The 12,212-nt window shown below is 40.0% G+C and overlaps 1 protein-coding gene and 1 non-coding gene across 4 annotated transcripts in view; one reads left to right on the top strand and one right to left on the bottom strand.

The window, feature by feature from the left end:
- The window catches only part of Rap1b (RAP1B, member of RAS oncogene family), a 36,049-nt gene that overhangs the window by 23,387 nt on the left and 450 nt on the right, over positions 1-12,212 (bottom strand). The gene's annotated exons all lie outside the window — the stretch shown is intronic.
- LOC115072658 lies at positions 5,549-5,656 on the top strand. The gene has a single exon (XR_003851690.1). It is a non-coding gene; the product is annotated as a U6 spliceosomal RNA (small nuclear RNA).

Genomic DNA, 12,212 nt, shown 5'->3' with positions numbered 1-12,212 from the left:
TCCTCAGGAAACATGCCCAAAATAAAAATTAGGAACTACAGTTGGACATATCAGAGTAAATGGGCTGGAGAGATAGCTCAGCAGTTAAGAGCACTGGCAGTTCTTGCAGAATACTTAGGTTCAAATCCCAGCACCCACACAGTGGCTAACAACCATTTATAACTACAGTTCCAGGGGATCAGACGTCCTCCTCTGACCTCCACAGGGATTGCACTATACTTATATACATGTAGGCAGTGCACTCATACATAAAAAAAAAAAAAAACGTAATAAATAAAATTTTAAAAAAGAGTATGCAAAACTTAAACTAGAAAGATGGCTCAGCTGATAAAAGTGCTTGCCTCCTCCAAACACTGGACCTGAGTTCAATTCCAAGATCCTATAGTGGAAGGAGAGAACTGACTCTCATGAGTTGTCTTCTGACCTCCACGTACATGCTATAGCTCCAGTTACAGGGGATCCGATGCTCTCTTCTGTTCTCCGAGGGCACTGCACAACACCGGTACACTTACTACACACATGCAGGCATAACACGCATACAAATTAAAAAAAAAATCAGAGTATGAAGCAGCTTATAATGGGGCTCAAGGACAAACCATTAAATACTTTAAATATATATATATATATATATTTCCATTTAAAGCTTTTTAAGCATTTGTCCATTTGAGTAGGAAAGTGATAGTGTCTTCTTGAACCAGTTTAGAGGGGAAGACAGGTAAACAATTAAATAAACAGAACTATTTATGCAATAAAAACTATAGACAGTAAAATGGGATGCTCCCTTATACAAGGTGACCAAGATAATTTCCTTACGAGCCTGACATCTAAGTTGAGATCTAATGCTGAGACTGAGGCAAAACTAGGGAAAGATCATCACAGACAGAAGGACCAAGCCTCTGAATCTCAAAGTGGTAAAGGGCTCACTGGACCCAGCTCACCCTCGGGTTGAGGGGCTAGAGCAGTTGATGGAACACTTGCCTACCATGCTTGGCACCCTGGATTCAACTGCTAGCATGGAAAAAAAGTACAGTGCATAGCTAGAACTAGAGCAGGAACAGTAGAAAGGAGGTAAATTGAGAAGCAAGCAAGAGCTGGATTAGGGAGGCCCTTCTAGGTCATGAGGAACTGGTTTTTATTTTAAGCAACTGGGGGGGGTGCAGGCTAAGAAATGTATCACAAGATCTGATTTACATTAAAAAAATATCACTTTTGTCTTCTGGGTAGAGACTGACCAGAAGCAAAGTAACATAAAGAAACACTAGAAAATTAGAGGTGGGGCTGGAGAGATGGCTCAGAAATTAAGAGTACTGACTGCACTTGCAGAGGACCTAGGTTCAATTCCCAGCACCTACATGGCAGCTAACAACCATCTGTAACTCTAGTTCCAGTGGATCTGATGCCTTCTTCTGACCTCTGAGAGCACTGCACAACAAATGTGCACTTACACACAGACAGGCAATACACTCATATACATAAAATAAAAATAATTCACCTTTTTAAAAAAAAGTTAGAGGTGACCAGCATACCAAAAGTACTATCATAAAGGCATAGAATTCATAAAGGCATAGAATTTGAGAGCTCAAACTACTCAGACCAACTTTCTCCATATGAAGACAAGCTTAAGAAGAGTTACTTTGGCTGGGTGTGGTGGCACACGCCTGTAGTCCTAGCACTCTGGAGGCAGAGGCAGGTTGTCTCCGTGAGTTCAAGGCCAGCCTGGTCTACACAGTGAGTTCTGGGCCAGCTGGCGCTGCAGGGAGACCCTGTCTCAAAAAAGGCCAAAAAAGAAGAGTTACTCTGTCCAAGTTTCAGGACCAGAGAGAACTGAAACCTAAGATCCTTACCAATATGAACACGACTAAACCACAAATAATCAAATAATTAAGAATATAGGATTGAGCATGGTGGTTCACTTGAACGCCAGCAATCCCGGCACTCAGAAGGCTGAGGCAGGAAGACTGCCAGTTTGAAAGCTACTTGGGCTACACATAAGTTTCAGACCACATTGGGCTACAGAATGAGACCTTATCTCAAACCAAACCCAAACAACAACAACAACAAGAGACTACAGCACATAACCAAAGGTTAGCACTATTTAAAACCTACTTCAAACATAGCATTCCTATAATCCCAGTACTTGGGAAGCTCAAAGGCAGGAGGATAAAGTTGGAGACCAGCCCAAGTTTAAGCTACATGGTGAGACCCTGTTTCAAGAAATAAAACCAGAAAACATATAATTTTTCATATTTATCCTTATACCCAAAGGAATCAACCAAAACTTATGAGGACAATGAAGTATCTCATTTGAGCATATATGGATGTTTAAAACACACTGGGGATCTGCTGGGGAGCAAAAGCACTCTCAATACTACCTGCTTAGTGACAAACCTTTAAGAGAATAAGCCTTAGCTGGTAGATAATTCCAAATTATTCTCTGCATAGGCTACTTTGGTGAAAAATATCAATCACTAAAGCATCGTAAGTGCTTTTTTTTTTGAGACAGGGTCTCCCTGTCCCCCGCTCCCCTGCCGAACTTGCTATGTAGACCAGGCTGGCTTCAATCTCAGAGACTTAAATGCCTCTGTCTCCAGAGTGCTGGGGATTCACCTGACTCAAAAAAAGTGCTTTTTAAAGCAGGGTTTACCAGTCTTGTTGAACCAGAACAGTGAAGAGTGGTCACAGTTGCCTTGCTCACTCAAACCATTCCAAGAACCTCTTAATCATCCTTTTCTTCTCCTTTCTGTTTTACTTCATCCTCTTTATGGCCCATTATCAATGGGATCATCTTTTCTTCTAAACAATGGAAGTAGGTCATGGTGGGTCTTATCTGTAACCCCAACACTCAGGAGGCTGAGGCAGGGCTGCCATAAATTCAAGGCCAACCTGGGCTATAAGTTCCTGTCTGGAAAAAGCAAAGCAAAACAAAACACAAACCAATCAACAGTAACAAAACCCTCCTGAGATACTTTATGAATTATTTGTTGCCAATACTCTTGAAGCTGAGGTAAGAAGACCTCAGTTCACGGCCAGCCTGTGCTGCATAGGGAAGCTCTAATGCCTCAAAAACAACCAACCAAAAATAAAAACAGGTGGGAAAGCCTGCATGATTCAAGTGCTGGAGCTCATGAAAGAAAAAAAGAGCATAAGTGTATGAAAGCTGACTTGGAAGAAATTTTCCTCATTTTTTCATTTAGTAACTAAAACTGCATAAAAAAGACCTAGCAGCAACCTGTGACTAATTTGGATATCCTGGACATAAAATATGATCTCAGTATGTTCCATAATTGAGAACTGTTAGAACAGCTGAGCAGTTAATTATCTAATGAAAGAAGCACTAAAGCTTCTCTTTAACTTTTGTCCCTCACTGGGATTAGCTCATGTAGGCAAAGGTTTTGTAACAGTCAATCCCTGCAGCTACCCTGAAATGGGTACTCCATATCCATTCCTTTTCTCAATTCCTCTCTTCTATAGTTAATCTTGTCTTTAAAGAGTGGTGTTCAGTACTCTGATTTACCTTTGCATCATATAAATCTCCTGCCTTTTATAAAGGTCTCAGCGGAAAAGGAACAAGTATCAGTTTTTAACCAATTTTAAAATTATGTTTTAGGGGGCTAGAGAGATGGCTCAGCAATTAAGAGCACTGGCTGTTCTTGCAATGGACCCATATGGTGGCTAACAACCATCTGTAACTCCAGTTCCAGGGGATCTGACACTCTCTTCTGACCTCGATCAGTATTTCACACATGGGGCACTTATATGTAGCAAAACATTCATATACATAAATAAGATTCTTAGCTGGGCATGGTGGTGCACATCTTTAATCCCAGCACTGGGGAGGCAGAGGCAGGAAGATCTCTGTGAGATCAAGGCCAGCCTGATCTATATATATAGTAAGTTCCAGGCCAGCTGGGGCTACAGGGAGACCCTGACTCAAAGAAGAAGAAAAAAAAGATACTACTTTCTTGTATAAAAGTATTGTAGGAATAGACCCATCTTTTCCTTATATAGATTATAAGAGGTTGTAGACCAGGGTCTCTATTTTTCTAATTTTCCCAATGTATTCTGGAAGTACTTTCCCAGATAAAGCTACCTTGCTAGTTAGCAATGAGCTGGCTCGAACAACTTAGGAGACATTCTCTTTCCACTCTAAGATGAGGGTTGAAGAATCCAGAAATCTCAAAATCTTCTTACAGGGGCCCTGGGTTTGATCCCCAGCACTAAAAAATATGTTTAAAAAAAGTGTTCAAATGAAGTACCTTTCCACCCATAAACACACCCATCTTATCTGTAGGGAAGACATTAATTTTCCAAGAAACCAAGGACAATGCGACTACAACTCATCCAGCATTCTTACTGCTTTCCCAATCTAAGACTGGTTTACTGCCCCAGACCAGGTTAGTCTAAGTCTTCTAAAACTTTCAACAGTCTCATAACATTAAGTTTACAACAATAATTGTTTAATAAGGATTGTTACAATTGTTAAGTAAACATGGAAAGGAAACAGCATTTTCTCAAAGGGTAAAATAGGATTACTCTGCAAGTACTTAATGTAGTACTTTTTGAAAGTACTTAATGTAGACATGCCAAATTCTCAGGTCAAAGGGAAAAGATTAAAATAAAAATACAGCCAGGTGCAGAGAAAGCTAGTCAGTAGTCCTAAGTTACTCAGGAAGGTGACGTGACTGGGTCACCATAAGCCCAGGAGTTTGAGACCAAATGGGGTAAAACAAGAACAAACAACAAAAAGCCAAACTAGAAACAGGCTTAAAGAAATTACTAACTCAAGGTGAACAAAATGGAATGGACTACCTAGAGAAGAGTACAAAGAAACCTAAACCAATTACATATTAATGAGGGATTCTAAAACGAAGCTCCTAGCACTTTGATTTTTATTATATATATATTTTTGAGAGAGAGAGAGAGAGAGAGAGTGAGTTTGGCTTTTTGCTGGTCATTTTGAAAATACTGGTTTAGTTATACAAATCTTCAAGTATGGCTCATTTCCTCATACATTATTTTAAAAAAATGTTTATTAATTACCGGGCGTGGTGGTGCACACCTTTAATCTCAGCAGACTGAGTTTGAGGCCAGCCTGATCTACATAGTGAGTTCCAGGCCAGCTGGGGCTACTGGGAGACCCTGTCTCAAAAAAAGACCCCTTCCCCCCCAAAAAAATGTCCATTAATTTCATCAGAATAATCCTCCAAATACTCAGTGCTGATAAAAGTTTCCCAAAATTCTAATTTTTGCTTAAGAGCTATTTACAATTATCCAGATACTTTTACTGCTTTCCTAGGAAAACAGGCTTGCTGTTTTTAAGAATATTTCAGCCCCAGAGAGATGGTTCATCAGTTAAGAACACTGGCTGTTCTTGCAGAAGACCTGGGTTCGAATCCCAGCGCCCACAGGGCAGCTAACAACCGTTCGTAACTCCAGTTCCAGGGGATCCAACAGCCTCTTCTATCTTCCGCAGGCATTGCATGACACGGGTGCACTTACCTACATGCAGGCAATACATGCATACACATAAAAAAATATTTTAAAAAATGTGCTTGCTTCAGCAGCACATATACTAAAAACTGGAACGATACAGAGAAGATTAGCATGGCCCCTGCGCAAGGATGACATGGAAATTCGTGAAGCGTTAAAAAAAAAAAATTTCAGCCCCAATACTCAAATCTAAATAACCATAACTGATCAGACAGTCTTTCTAGTCAAGCTAGTATTTCTTAAAAAGAGATTGGTTCAGCTCATGATCATAGTTTTCCTGGAGACAATCATTACACTTCATACGAAATCAGCATGCTTCAAGCATTCTTCCTGTTTAAAAAGATTTAATTCAGGTTTTTAAATTTCTTCATCTTTACTCAGCTGGAACTCTTTCTATTTTTAAAGTCCTGAGTGCAGGTTGTGCAGAATACATGGGGTCTCATCTGATTCATTCTGAGGTGACCAGCTTTACTCTTCATTGGTTTTGCATCACAGATACAAATATCAACATACGGGGCTGGAGACATGACTCACTGGTTAAGAGTACTAGGTGTTCTTGCAGAGGACTTGGGTTTTGGTTCCCAACACCCAATGGTGGCTAACAACTGTCTATAACTCTAGTTCCAGGGGAATCTGACACCCTCTTCTGTTCTCTGATGGCACTGTACAACACTTACATGCATGCAGGCAATATGGGCATACAAATAAAGTAAAAATAGTAACTATATATACATATTTTTTTTGGTCCTTTTGAGACAGGGTCTCCCTGTAGCCCCCTTTGGCCTGGAACTCGCTATGTACACCAGGCTGGCCTCGAACTCACAGAGATCATACAATCTTAAAATATATTCAGAACATTTTAACAAATTTTTTTTTTTTTTTAGACAGGGCCTTCCTGTAGCCCCAGCTGACCTTGAACTCACAGAGATCTGCCTGCCTCTGCTTCCCAGGTACTGGGATTAAAGGCGTGCTCCACCACTCCTAGCTCACAAAAAACATTTTTAAAGCTAAACACCTGAACACTCAGTCTTAACAATACAAATTTTGTGCAATATCTCCAGTTAAATAATAGCTTGCATTAAAAAGTTCCCATTTTACTGATACTATCAGTTTCATTGGCCGGAAGCTTAGAAAGTCCCCTAACTTAGTACAAAGTAACTCTAAAGGGCTGGGGATTTGGTTCGGTAGTAGCATGCTTTGTCTAACATGCTTTGTCTAACAAGTGTAAAGCCCTGGGTTTGACTTCCCCATTGTGGAAAAATAAATTTCTAATGTTGATGTACGTTTCATTAGACAAATAATTACAACCTAACTACCTAACATTTTTACTTCTCTAGGTTCTACCTGAAGCTGTTTTTAAGTGAACAAACCATTGCTTTGTTTTTTCCTTCTTACAAGGCAAAGAGGAAGACTAAAGGAGGTAGAGGTAATCCATCTATGAGGCAATCAGTTCCCTTTTTATTTTTCAGTTACTTATAGGGAGACATGGTCTGATGTAGCCCAGGTTGGCCTGGAACTTGCTATGTAGCAAGACTGACCTAGAACATCTAAATCCTCCTGTCTCCACCTCTCAAACACTGGATTACGGGCCCCCAGGCCACCAAAGCCAATTGGGAAAGTATTCTACTCGAAAACCACTTTTGCTCTGTAATGCTTTTAACAGATGCTTTCTTCCTCCAACTTCTTTAACCAGGTATCTGTCTGTACAAGGTAACAACACTCAATCTCCAACCATTGGGGGGAAAAAAAAAATCACCTAGCAAATTATATCATGAAATCTCAACCCAGGTCTCAATCTAGGTCTCACTAAAATATATAAAGTAGCATAACAAGTATAAAAATATAAAACAAAGGCTAATTACAAGAGCAAACCTTAGGAACCAGTGAAATATATAAAAATTCAAACTCGGATTTTTATGTAATTACTCTATGGTTAGAGAAAGATAGTCTTAATCTAGAAGTGAATATATTTCTACTAGTCAAGCATCTCAAATACAATCAATTTAAGCACAATGATATTCAGAATTATTCTTCTGTATAATAAAATCCAGATGGAAAATGTAATTCACATTGCAAATATTTTTACTTCAGAGAATTTGAATGCTAATTTTAAAACTCTGTGGGGCTGGAGAGATGGCTCAGTGGTTAAGAGCACTGCCTTCTGTTGCAGAGGACCCAGGTTCGGTTCCCAGCACCCACATGGTGGCTAACAACGATCAGTAACTCCAGTTCCAGGGGCTCTGGTGCCCTCTTCTGGCCTCTGTGGGCATTTCATGATATGGGTGCACTTACATGCAGACAATACACTCATGCAACTCTGTGGGGCTGGAGAGATGGCTCAGTGGTTAAGAGCACTGCCTTCTGTTGCAGAGGACCCAGGTTCGGTTCCCAGCACCCACATGGTGGCTAACAACGATCAGTAACTCCAGTTCCAGGGGCTCTGGTGCCCTCTTCTGGCCTCTGTGGGCATTTCATGATATGGGTGCACTTACATGCAGACAATACACTCATGCACATAAAATATTTAAATAAAAAATTTTAAATATTAAAAAAAATAAAGCTAGATGTGGTGGTGCACCCTTTTAATCTCAGCACTTGGGTGGCAGAGGCAGGTGGATCTCTCTGAGTTTGAGGCCAGCCTGGTCTTGGCAAGTTCCAGGCCAGCTGGGGCTACGGAGATCCTGTTTAAAAAAAACAAAAAAAAAAAAAAAAATCAAACAGCACCACTACCTTTGTACTTTTCCCCTAAATTTTTTATTTCTTTTTAAGTTTTAGGATTCTTTGGGAAATTTAACCAACTGCTGTGTATCCTAAATTTGAACATTAAACACAAAAGTGTTTATAAAGTATGGGAATAAGTAACGCATTTTTCTTTGTGATGAATTTTAAAATGTGCTATTTTAAGGTGGCAAAAAGTTCTTAAACTTTTTTGAAAACAGAAACTCTATGTTAAAGGGATTGGCCTTAGAGTCTAGGTCTCAAGTAAGTTCAAATAAAGCACAACAGAGTATGCGGCAAGTCAATTTTTTACCTCAAACATAAATTCAGTCTATTCTTTCTTTATTATTTATGTGTTACAAGCATGTATCTGCATTTGACTGAATGCACCTAAGTGCTGGTACCCAAGGAGGCCAAAAGGGGGTACTGGATCTTCTAGTGCTGGAGTTACAGGTGGTTGTGGGCCACATGACACGGATGTAAGAGAAGCTGGGTCCTCTGTAAGAGCAGCCAGTGCTCTTAGCACCAAGTCACCTTTTCCAGCCCTGCATTCTATTCTTTGTAGTTGTTGCTTCCACTGTATTCATTAGATTTTCAAAAAAAAGTAAAAGACTGAAGTCCTCAAATGGTAATCAGAACCTTTCAACACCACTACAAAGTATCTACGAATACTGAAGATTAGCTTTCAGTACAAGAGATGGTACAGTACTGCCTACAGACAGCACAATAAAAAATTTTGTCTAGTATTACATCAAGGCACCACTAAGACACTGTCCTAAACTTGTTTGAAAAAGAAGTTAAATTTGAAAAAACAAACAGTACAAACCAGCATAATCTATACAACTACAGGGACCTCAAAACTAAGGAGAGAAAAAAGGAAAACAAACAGAAACAAAATCACACAGAAATCCAAAGCATACTTAGCTACAACTATAAAAGCCTTATAAAAGTGAAGAAGACTTTTTTTTTCAGTGCTGGAATTGAACCCAGCAACTTGGGCAAGATAAGGAAGTGCTCTTACCACCAATCCACATCTCCAACCAGAAAGATCAATTTTTATGGAATTCTTCTATGCAGTGAACATGTGACATCACTGCCATAAAGAAATAGCTCTTAAATATCTAGTGTATAAACACTGTACTATTCCTACTCCCAGTCAAATCTAAACACTACAGATCAATACCCACCCTTTAAATTATATTTTCCAAGAATGACATGTGCAAATCAGTAAGATGGCCTTGATATTCGCAAATAAAATACGTAAACTATACTTTTGGGGAAAACATTTGTAAGAGTGGCTAAGTTCTCTGTATTATATCTAATTTTACAGATTAATTTTATTTTTAACAAGTGTTTATCATGCACCTAAACAAAAAGCAAAGAAAGCTGAACATGAGCTTTCCATCCAAATTCTAGACTTTGTATTGCCTGCATGTATGTAAGTACACCTGTGTCCTGCAGTGCCTGCAGAGGTCAGAAGAGGGCATCCAATTCCCCTGGAACTGAAGTTGTTAGCCACCATATGGGTGCTGGGAATCGAACCTGAGTCATCTGCAAGAGCAGTCAGTGCTCCTAACCACTGAGCCATGCCTCCAGCCCCTAAACAGGTATTCTTGAAAGATCTTCATATACATGGATTTATTTCCTTATATATATTTTGAGACAGGGTTACTCTGTAGCCCATGCTGGTCCTGTGTTCTCAGCAATCTTCCTGCTTCAATCTCCAAGTGCTAAGATTACAAGTACAAAATACCATGCCTGGCCCCCTTTCTAAAAAGATTTTTTTTGTGTGAGTCTATGTGCACCACATGTATTCAAATGCCCTCAGGGGCCAGATCCCCTATGAGGGCATCTGATACCCTGGAACAGGCGGTGGAGCAGCATGATGTCAGTGCTGGGAACCAAACCTGGGTCCTCTGCAAGAGCTTACAAACAGTCTTAACCTCTGATCCATCCCTTCAGCCACCCCGCTCCCCATTGAAAAAAATGACTTTATTTCATCTTGGTAGACCTTACTGCTCTTTGCTATGGGGCCCACTTTTCCTTTATAGGCTAAAAGAAAATACTGGAATTACAATGATTGATGACAAGTGAAAATCAACCTGTAAATTCAAGAAGATTCCAAAGGAAATGTGGAAGTAATTCTGACTGAAAGATTAAACTGTTCTCTTCAAATAGTCTTTTAAAAATGTTCGTTATCATTAATCCCTACATTTAAATACCAAGCATCACTATGTGCTCAAGTAAAATGCTAAGAACTAAGAATACAATGAAGTTCCTATTCCCATCCTGTTTTTATTTACCTTAACTTTCACTGAGCATCTATGTAACACAGTACCATGCTACTGATTTGAGGCATACAGAACAGACACATCCTGTTCTTGGAGCTTACAAGTCAATGTAATAGGTAAAAATGCACAATGGTAACAGAAGATAGGAAGTGATATAAACCTACTGAAAAGATAAAAGCAATCATTTCCATGTACTAAAATCAAGCCAGTTTAGTATTGGGCCCTTCAGCTGTTATTCTGACACCTGGAACACTGAGCCCAAACTGACTAAGTGCTTCAACAATTTACTTTAGCGTTTCCACAGATATGGTTGCTAAACAATTAATTTTAAAGTCCACAAGAAAGTGAAAGTGAGTACAATGCAGCAGCACAGAGATTAAACGTAGGATGAGCTCAAATAAGACTATCATTCAGGAGTCTGTGTCTTTAACTTCCTCTAACCAAAACCTGGGGATGAAACTACCCAAGTGGTTGTTCTACACCATTTATCTACGGAACTACATCTTTAGGGGAGTATAATGGGACCAATAATCTCTGCAAGATATAATTTACCATAAAAATGTTCTTGCTCTGGGTTGTATATTATGGACAGTCTACTGCTCTACAAGTCAGCAGATCTAGTCACTGGTTATCTTATCTATTCTAGGCCTCAGTTTCCTCCACTATAAAATGACGGGGTGGGACTGAGCTAACTAGTCCCTTCCTGCTCTTAAAAAAAAATAAGTCCCATGACTCTATCATGACTTAATATATACTATTTCAAGACAGCCCTTATTAGAGTGTTAAGAGCTTAATTAAATGAATTTCTCTTTTCGATTAAGTTAGTTCTTGCTAAAATAAGTTCTTTGAGCAAATCTCAACAGCATTCAAATTACACAAGAGCTGAAAAATGAATCCACAAATGAGAAGTTCTCGGCGTGTGTGTGTGTGTGCATGTATCATACATATATGAGTTCATCTATTTATTAATATATATCACTAGCAAGGCAGAAATCCAACAAACTGAATTAATTTTAAAATACTAAAATTACAATCTTCATTTCAATGCCAGCTTTCAACTTCTGTAAAAAAATGTGATTTCCTATTACTGTAATAGAGAAGTGCTTGTATTCATACTGTAGATCAGGAGTCACAGGGCCAAAATGTTTTGCTCAAACACTGGAGGGTAGGAGGGGGACAAGGGAAAGGAAAGCATACCATCTGCTCAAACTCACAAAATCTTTCTTCCAAGAGGCTAATCTTCCCCACTACCCCACTCCAAAAGAGAAATCCGGAGGGCCCAGTTCCCTGGGAATAGTTTCATATAAAATTCGTGGCACTGATAAGTCAGTTTCAAAATCAGACATAGAGAGACGGCGAAAAAAAAGAGGACAAACTTCCTGGATTTCTCTCTCTGCAAGAGCAAAAGAAATTTCCTCTTGCTGACGAAGGGAAAGGCCCCTTTAACCATTTTTTCTCTGCACCGAGGCTGCTGCCAGACTAGGTGGGGCTCGCCGCGCTGCCTTCCTCCTGCCACTTCCCGCAACAAACCGAGCGAGCCGGCCGCGATCGGGGCAAACTTTTTCCCTGTCAGGCTGGAGCCTGCGGGGCGCCGGGGAGTGGTTTCCCCCGCGACGCTCGCCGGCCGAGCTTTGACTGGGAGAAGCCGGGTCCCGCAGGGGACAACTTTCTGGTTTCCGTTCGAACTTCCACCCACCCCGGGGAGGGCGGCGC

This window comes from Nannospalax galili, unplaced genomic scaffold (assembly GCF_000622305.1).
Source record: "Nannospalax galili isolate Female #2095 unplaced genomic scaffold, S.galili_v1.0 scaffold463, whole genome shotgun sequence".
In the NCBI taxonomy this organism is placed as follows: Eukaryota; Metazoa; Chordata; class Mammalia; order Rodentia; family Spalacidae; genus Nannospalax; species Nannospalax galili.
The sequence above is the reverse complement of the archived record's forward strand: the minus strand, read 5'-3'. Positions and strand labels throughout refer to the sequence as shown.